Genomic DNA, 9,926 nt, shown 5'->3' with positions numbered 1-9,926 from the left:
CCCAAAAACCCTGGCAGCACAGCCTTCGCCAAAGCGATCCCTGCACCCCGAAAACCCTGGCAGCACAGCCTTCGCCAAAGCGATCCCTGCACCCCGAAAACATGGCCAAAACTACAACCCCAAAACACAATCCCTGTTCAGTCCTCTTGTCTATGCACCTTATATGTGGTTCGTATATAAAGGGGTGCAAAGGGGTATCTCGGGGAGTCCCAGACCAAGGTGTGCACCAGAGGTGGTAAGTATAAGAGGTACTCATCTCTGTCCTTAGTCGTGGGAAGCCCATGAGGATCCCAGTTGCACCCTGCTCGCTGCGCCAAATTGTAAAGCATGAAGGATTCTTTCTCCAAGAATCAGGCAGCATAGACAATACTGCAAAGGTTTATTCACAATACCAGGAAGTCTGAGAAATCAGCTTCAGCTTCATGATGTTACAGTGGTCAATTATATACCCTTTCTTATTGATTACATAGTACGTTTAAATTCTTTATCTATTCACTTACAAATACAGACATTGTCCCATCCGGAGAGACAACAGTGATAATGGTCGTTATATACATGCAGAGACACTTTTAATCACTTTACTTACATCAAGGATGCTAGGGTGGGGGGGTAGGGTGGAGGGAGAAGGGGGAGATCTTTACAGATAGATGGCAGACAGACAGAAATTCTAAAAGCAAATGAGTTGTTCTTATCGAAATTAAAATCACTAAGAGGACATCTGGCTACCTGGGTCATCGGATGTTTGCATGAGCCATTGTCCTTGAGGATTAGACATTTACATGAGTTTTTTACATGATAAATACCCCGAGCTCTCAGACCCACAATGGGTTTTAGATCTGGCATTTCTGTTGGACATGCTGCGACATCTGGACAGATTGAACCTGGATCTCCAAGGGAAGTTAAAGATGCTGCCGGACCTGGTGCAAAGTGTATTTGCGTTTGTCAAGAAACTCAAGCTGTTCAAGGCACAACTTCAAATAGGGGAACTAACACATTTTCCCTCAGTGTTAAATGCAAGTTAACAAGCACCCGAAATCTTGAAAAGGAGCACAACACGGTATGCAACATTGATCGAAGAACTTCAGGATGGTTTCGTGGAAAGATTCCATAATCTACAGCTGAAAAGGCCTCAGATTACATTCCTGGTCGACCCTTTCAGTGCTGACGCTGACTGTTTGAAAGCCCCGTTAGTCACAGATGAAGAAACATCGCAGACTGAGATGACTGAACTTTCCGAGGACGACAAACTTAAATCTTTTCTAAAGGAAGGAACCCTTGAGTTCTGGATAACTGTACCGATGGAGAAATACCCCAATGTCAAACGGGCTGCGCTCAGACTACTGTCAATGTTTGGGTCAACTTATCTTTGTGAATCGGTTTTCTCAACATTGAAACATGTGAAATCTAAGCATCACTCTGTTCTAACTGACACACACGTGAGGAAATTACTTCGAGTGGCCTCAACCGAATACAAGCCAGATTTTAAAAGGATCGTTGAAAGCAAGGATTGCCAAAAGTCCCACTGAATCAAAAATCGCAACATACATTACGATAAACATTTTGATTGTTTTGTTTTATAGTAAATTATTGTTTCAATGTATGTGTGTCCAGTATGTATGTGTGTGTTTATACTATACTGTATATACATATACACACATAAAAGGTAAATGTGGCTCTTTGCGGTATCTATAACTATTTTTTGGCTCTTAGTCTCTGACTGGTTGGCCACCCCTGCTCTAATGTACAAAAGTATGTACAAAAATCAGTCCAGACATCATAGAACACGACATTTCCCAGAGGTTATCTAACTGTGTCAGTAGGGGCTGATTCTGTAGCTTAAAATCATATTTATTCAGATCATCTTTTTCTGAACCCATTTTTCCACTTAAGAGGAAGTTCTTGTTTGATGTATTCAATAGGATCAAAAACATGTTCCTTACTTTTCCTGTCCTTTTAACAGCCGTATTTTTATTTCTCATGTATGGAAATAAATTCTGAGTCTTGCAGATAAAAAAGGAGATGAACTGGATGTATTCTGGCTATACTGAAAACTGACAGAATTGCAAAACCTAATAACAAGCATTAAAGAGATGGAAATAGACCTACTGTATCCTCTAGTGTCTAGTCCTGTTTCTTGATGATCAGTCCTTGGACCACGCCAGTAACAGGGTTACTTACCAGTAACTGTTGTTCTTCGAGATATATTGCTCATATTCATTCCAATATAGGTGAATGCGCGCCCCGTGCACGAGTCTCCGGAAGCTTTTCTGCCCCTAGCAACCCCTGCGGGTCGGCTCCTGCGCCCCCTGGAGTACTGCACTCATATCATGGTATATAGGGCGCTGCCGACCCGGGGGCCCCCAGTCCCTTCTTTCTGCTGACTCCGACAACGGGGACGGAGGGTGGGTTTGGAATTAATATGAGCAACATATCTCGAAGAACAACAGTTACTGGTAAGTAACCCTGTTTTCTCTCTTCAAGTGATTGCTCATATGCATTCCAATATAGGTGATTAAATAGCCATACCTTGGAGGCGGGTAGGAGTCATTGGCGAGTAGCCCTTCTCAGCACGGCTCTGCCGATGCTCGCGTCCTCTCTCGCCTGTTGCACGATGGCGTAGTGAGATGTAAAGGTGTGGATCGATGACTAGGTCGCTGCCTTGCAGATGTCCTGCAGGGGCACACGTTCTAGGAAGGCCGCCGATGAGGCCTGAGCTCTGGTCGAGTGTGCCGTCACGGTCCCAGGAAGTGGCACCTTCGCCTGCTCGTAACAGGTACGTATGCAGGCGGTGATCCAGGTGGAGATGCGCTGAGTGGAGACAGGTGAGCCCTTTATCCGGTCTGTGACTGCCACGAACTGCCACGTTGACTTCCGGAATGGCCTTGTGCGATCGATGTAATAGGCCAGGGCCCGTCTGACGTCCAATGAGTGCCATATTTGCTTGACCTCCGAACCATGCGGTTTAGGGAAAAACACGGGGAGGAAGATGTCCTGGTTACAATGGAACTGAGACACCAACTTAGGTAGGAAGACCGGGTGGGGTCTCAGCTGCACTTTATCTCTGTAGAAGACCGTGTAGGGGGGCTCCGAGATCAAAGCTCTTAACTCGGAGACCCTCCTAGCCGATGTAATGGCTATTAGGAAGGCTACCTTCCAGGAGAGGACGAGCAATGGGCACATAGCCATAGGCTCGAAGGGGGGTCCCGTCAAGACGGTGAGGACCAGGTTTAGATCCCAGAGAGGTACCGGGTCACGGACCTGCGGCTATAGCCTCTCTATCCCCTTGAGGAACCTAAGTGACATAGGGTGCGAGAAAATTGACCTCCCTTTCATTGGCTGGTGGAAGGCCGAGATGGCCACCAGGTGTACCCTCAGGGAGGCCAATGCCAGGCCCTGTGTCTTTAAATGGAGCAGGTACTCCAAAATCGCTTGAATGGGCGAACAACTCGGCGGGATGCCCCAGGAGTCTGCCGAAACAGTGAAGCGCTTCCATTTTGCCTTATACAGCACCTGGGTGGAAGGCTTCCTGCTTCCCAGCAGAACCTGCTGGACTTGCACGGAACAGGCTCTCTCTCCTTCTGTCAACCACAGAGCCTCCATGCAGTCAGGTGGAGGGAGTCCAGGTCTGGGTGCAGCAGGCCCTGGGAGAGCAGATAGTAGTGTTTCGGAAGTGGTATTGGCGAGGCCACTGACAGGTCCAGCAGCATACTGAACCAGTGCTGCCGGGGCCAGGCCAGTGCTATCAGGATGACGTTCGCTTTGTCTCTCTTGATTTTCAAGAGTACCTTGGGAAGTAGCAGAACGGGGGGAAATGCATACATTAGGAGCCCCTTCCAGTCTATTAAGAAAGCGTCTGAAATGGAGTCCTGCTCGTGACCCCGGAGCGAGCAGAACCTCGGGCACGTCTTGTTCCACGCTGAGGCAAACAGATCCAGTTGGGGAACACCCCACTTGTGGAAGAGAAAAGTTGCCACCTCCCAATGAAGCAACCAGTTGTGGTGGGGTAAGAACGACCTGCTGAGGCGGTCCGCCTCGTAGTTCCTGACCCCTGGGAGGTGAGAGGCAGATAGGTGGAAATCGTGCCTCACCGCAAGGTCCCAAAGTTGTGTGGCTTCCTGGCAGAGGGCCGAGGAGCGCGCTCCCCCTTGCCTGTTTATATAAAACATGGCTGCTGTATTGTCCGTGAGGACTTGCACCATCCTGCCCCTTAGGAACCTGAGGAACACTTTGCAGGCCAGCTGGACAGCCCAAAGCTCCCTGACATTGATGTGGAGGCTTAGCTCTTGTGGCGACCAGAGACCTGTGTGCTGAGGCCACGGCTCATGTGGGCCCCCCAGCCCACATCCGAAGCGTTCGTTATTAGCATTACAGAGGGAGTCAAGGCTGCAAAGGGAACCCCTCTCAGTACTTCTCTCGGGTCTGTCCACCAGTTGAAGGACGCTAGTACTCGAGGTGGGATCATAACCACCTTGGACAGTGAATGTCTGGCCGGGGTATATACGGAGGCCAACCAACCCTGAAGGCTCTGGCCTGAACTGCATTGAGGGTGGCCCCTATAAAGTCTATGCGCTGCACTGGGGTGAGTGTGGACTTCTGCTCGTTGATGAGCAGGCCCAGTCTGGTGCATGTCGCGCAAGTCAGGGCCAGGCTGTTTTCCACATATACTCTGGATCTTCCCTGTATCAACCAGTCGTCTAGGTAGGGAAGATCTGGACGTCTCTGCGTCGGAGGTGGGCCGCTACCACCGCCATACATTTCGTGAAAACTCTGGGCACTGAGGAAAGGCCAAAAGGGAGGGCCGAAAACTGGTAGTGGCCACCCGCTATCATGAAGCGGAGGAAACGTCTGTGGCCTGGGAGGATAGATATGTGGAAATACGCGTCTTTTAAATCGAGGGCAGCACACCAATCCCCTGGATCCAGAGAGGGAATGATGGTGGCTAGGGAGAGCATGCGAAACTTGAGGTGTCTGATAAATTTGTTCAGACGACGACGGTCCAGAATAGGCCTCAGGCCTCCCTTTGCCTTGGGGATAAGGAAATACCGGGAATAGAACCCCCTACCCCTTTCCACAGGAGGAACTTCCTCTACCACCCCTAGGAGGAGAAGAGAGCGGACCTCCTGGATGAGAAGTAGCTCGTGAGAGGGGTCCCTGAAGAGGGACGGGGTAGGGGGAAAGTTTGGTGGGAAGGCGGAGAGCTGCAGGGCATAACCTCTCCGCATCACGCTCAGCACCCAGAGGTCCGAGGTTATTCTCTGCCACTCTCGAAGGAACGGGTGCAGTCTGTGTGCAAAGGGTCGGGCGGGATCCAGGAGGACAGGGAAATAGCCACCCTTGAGTGTCCCATCAAAAGTGGCGCTTGTTGTTCTTCTGCGGCCCTTGCTGAGAGCCCCCAGCAGGGCCTTGGCAGTCCCGGCAGTTAGACTGCCTGAACCGGTCTCTACCTCTCCTTGGCTGGGCAGGCCGAGGGGCTAGTCTGGGGATGGGCTGTTGTTGCCTCTGAGGACGCTGTTTGCCCTAGCGCCTCGTGGCCTGCAATTTACTATCCGTCCTGTCGGAGAACAGGCCTACACCATCGAAGGGCAGGTCTTGAATGGCCTGTTGGACTTCAGGCGACAGGCTGGATGATTGAAGCCAAGCCGATCATCACATGACTATTCCTGATGCCATTGCCCTTCCAGCCACGTCTGTTGCGTCGCTGGCAGATTGGAGAGCAGCTTCTGCGACGGTTGCGCCCTCCTGGAGCAGGGTGTTGTAGTCCTCAACCAGGTCTTGGGGTAGCGCATGGGAAAACCTCTGGAGGGAGGCCCATAGGTTAAGGTTATAAAGGCCTAGTAGCGCTTGGTGGTTAGCTATGCACAGTTGAAGGGCTGCCATTGAATATACCTTCTTCCCAAAAAGGTCTAATTTTTTGTTTTCTTTGTTTTTGGGAGTGTTCGACTGGGCACCTTGTCTGTCCCTCTGGTTAACGGCGTCCACAGCCAGCGACCCTGGGGGAGGGTGGTTGTAAAGATATTCGAACCACTGAGGAGGAACATAATATTTCCGCTCAGCTGTTTTTGAGGTGGCAGCCACCGGGGCGGGCGTCTCCCAGAGGGGCTTGACCAACTTGAGGACCAGGTCGTGGACTGGGAGGGCGACCCTGGATGGCCCCGCTGAACCTGAAACCCCGAAGAGGGGGTCCTCCTCCTCCGAGAGCTCCTTAAGGTCCATTTTTAAATTGTCTGCGAGCCTCTTTAAGAGCTCTTGATGGGCCTTAAAGTCCGGAAGCGGGGTTCTCTGGTCCCTGGCTGTTGTATCCGGAGGGGAAGAGGAGGAGGACTGTGGAAGGGGACCTGTGGAGGGGCCTTCCATGGGGTCAGATTCTTCCTCTGAAGAGTGTCCCCTGTCCTGGCTTGGGGGTGGGGGTGGCGGTTGGGCTGCCACTGAAGGCACTGAGCCTGTTCCCTGGGTCATCTGCTGCGGCCAGGGATCCCAGTAGGGCCATTGTCATGGCCCCTGCACCCATGTCGGTACCGTTCCCGGTGCCGGGTACGAGACTGGGGCTCGGGGGGCCGGGCTGTTTGACTTGCGACGTTTCGAGCGGTCCCCCTCCACCTCGGGTGGGGATCTGCTCCGGGGCGATCGAGAGCGGTCGCAGTGGCGATTACGGTGCCAGCGGGGGGGCGAAGGACTGGAGCTGGTGGATGAGCACCCCCGAAGTTCTTGAGCTCTACGGCGGTTATCTGCCGGAGACCTGGGGCGGCCCCGCTCACAGCTGCGCCGTCTATCAGCCTCGAGCTTCTGCGGTGCCGAAGGGTCACCCGGTGCCGGGCGGTGCGGTGCCGGAGACGGTGCCAGACTGCGTGTTTGGGACATCGAGCGGTAACGCTGCCACGCTTTGGAGTGAAGGCGTTGCCGCAGTACAGAGATATCAGCCGGTGCCGGAGCACAAGCTGGACTCGGCGTCCGCGATGTAGAGCGGCGACTGCAGTTCTCGGTGTCTGCTTGGTAGAACCGGCTGCCCAGAGACCGGGAACTAAGTTTGGTTCCCCGGGGATGAGGTATTGCTGTCGGGCTGTGGGCCAGGGATCTGGACCGGTGCCGAGGAGCTTGAGCCTTTTTGGGCTCCGGGATCCGCACCAGACTGCGCACTGGGGATCGGGAGCGTCATTCACGCGTTTGCGTTGTAGGTCTCGGCACCGGAGTGGGTGAACAGTGCCGGGTGCTCCTTGGTGAATGGTAGCGGCGCTGCGTGTCCGTAAATGAGTAGGAGCGGTGCCTAGGCGAACCCGACCGGTGCCGGGGGCGGCGCACCGAGGATCGTGGGTGGTGCCGAGTGTCCCCCGGTGCCGTGGTGGAGTGGTGCCAGGACTCATGACCGGCCGCCTTGTGATGCGGAGCTGGAGCGGCTGCTCCCGGAACCTCGGAACCGCTCCTGGTGCTGAGGTGTTGAGGTGCTTGACGACCCTTGGTCGGAGCAAGGGGCGGGGCTGTGCCTTTCCTTTCCCCTCGACCGTTTGGGGGGAGATTCCGGTCCTTGTCTCCTCACCCCACCGGGGTAACCCAGCGTGGGTTTACCCCAAGACGCCGTCCTGGAAGCCCTCGGACGAGGGAGGGATGGAGGCGTGGGCATGCCCATGAGGGCGCGTGCCGCTGCAAACGCCTCTGGCGTCGACAGCCCCTGCAGGGGCGCTCCCCCACCCCACAGGGTCAGGGGAGGCTCCCTGCGCAGAGATGCCGGTGCCGAAGCTGTTTCGACGTGGCTGGGTCATCTCCTGCATCATCCCCTGCTGTACCGGTCGCAGGGGGGAGTCCATAGAGACGGCCTGCGACCGCTTCTTCTTTTTCGGTACCAACTTCTGAGCTGGTGCCAATGTCGGTGCCGGAGGAGCGCTGCGTATCGACGAAACACTCAGTGCCGTCGGTGACCTGGAGGGTTTGGAGTCGGGGCGCAGTGCCGACTCCATTAGGATGGCCTTGAGGCGAGCATCCCGCTCTTTTTGAGTCTGGGGTTTAAACGATTTACAAATCCGGCATTTATCTTTCCGATGCTGTTCTCCGAGGCAGCGGAGGCAGCGGTCGTGCGGATCGCTGACTGGGAAAACCTTCGAGCAGGCCGCGCAGGCTTTAAACCTGGTGGAGCCAGGCATGGCTCCGTTGAAGCCCTAAGGGCTATTTACAAGTACACCTAACTAACTATAACTATAACTAACACTATATAACTCAGAACTATTTAACTATTAAGTCTAATGGAGATTGCTACTTGCTAATGACCGTCACGGGCGGAAAGAAAGAACTGGGGGCCACCGGGTCGGCAGCGTCCTATATACCATGTTATGAGTGCGGTACTCCAGGGGGCGCAGGAGCTAGGGGCAGAAAAGCTTCCGGAGACTCATGCACGCGGCGCGCACTCACCTATATTGGAATGCATATGAGCAATCACTCGAAGAGAGAACCCTGAGATCTCCCTGACACAGTTTAGGAAGCAGCAAGCCAGTTCCTGATATCAGTAAAGATAAGAAATATTGCCCATCCCCTAAGGACCAGTATTGTACCCTATTTACATTTCTAGCATTTAACTCAATGTGGTTTTAAAAGTTCCATGCAACAGCTCTTCCATCACTTTCCTTGTATCTTCTTCCTTAGCTTGATACATCTCCTTTAAGAACTTCAACCCCACAAGCCTGAGTGCTCTGCTCGTTTTTATTGCACCACCACTAGCAAGCTGCACCTTTTCTTCTCTGCTCTATGCCAAACAACTCTTCCCCCATCGAAAGTATTAAAACTCTTCAACCATGGGTAGATCGCACACATGTAAGGGACTCCTATAGTAGTAATGACTGCTTTGGTTAAAGCGTCATTAAAGAGAGACTGTAAGGTCTGAGGCCTTGTTTTTTTGGCTAAGGTTAGGCCTTGTTCTTGAGCTAAGCAGTAACAGCCATATTAGGAGAGACAGCAGCCATAAGCTAAGTAGCAGGTAGTCACATCTCCACATTCCTGAAATTACATCAAGACAATGTAATATCAGGCTGTTAAGAAGGTGCTACTGTCCTAATAGCACCTACCACCACTAGATCAAAACCAGATCTTAAGATGTTTAAAGAAAACTTTGCTTGATAGCATTCAGTTTTAGTTGTAAAATCTACATTTGTTTTGTCTCATGGTCCCAACTTCTCTATTGTTTACCTGAATGATTTTTGTCTGGTTCTTTGATTGTTTCTGACTGTTGCATAAATAAGTGTGCACTATTTAAATTAATTAAGGTGTTGGGATATGATTGGTTAAATAACGGTTTCATAATGGACTATGGTTGGTGTTTTGTAGTACTTTAATTTTAAATGAATGGTTAAGATACATCTAAGCAGGACCCAAGTTTTAACTACATAAACTGATATCCAAAAGAAAGTTCTTGGAACATAACTCCAGGTCCTGGCCCAAGAGCAGAGCAAGCTGCCAGACCTCAACACCCTACTAACTGTATTTACAAGAACTGGAGTCCCTGGATGATCTAATCCTGATTGGCCACCAGGAGAAGTTAGTCTGCCATATTGGGAGTGGTGAGTATTATATGATTACAGGGTGTATTCTGTTTTGGTAATTGTTAAAAAATAGAAAATAAGGCTATTACTACGTAAGGCTCCGTCAGTGGTAAAAGATCCTGCAAACCCACAGAGAACTACACCCAGAGCCCTGTGAACTGGGAAAGGGTGACCCTGTGCCCTAGAGTGTGAACTGGGTAAGGGTAGCTACCTTTCCCCTGGATCCCTACAGATTGGGAAAGGGTGAGGGGTGCCTTAACCTGGTAATGCCTTAAGCCCTACTGATTGTGCAGGTAATATGCTCTTACAGAAATACAGTGGGCAGGGAAGGGGGAATAGAGGTTAAGGCACCACAGCAAATACCCACTGAGCCCTGCTCTCCCACCCTGTCTGATGGTGCAGGGC

This window comes from Emydura macquarii, unplaced genomic scaffold (assembly GCF_026122565.2).
Source record: "Emydura macquarii macquarii isolate MOO-44397 ecotype Brisbane River unplaced genomic scaffold, CSIRO-AGI_Emac_v2 contig_267, whole genome shotgun sequence".
NCBI lineage: Eukaryota > Metazoa > Chordata > Testudines > Chelidae > Emydura > Emydura macquarii.
Note: the sequence above shows the minus strand (reverse complement) of the source record.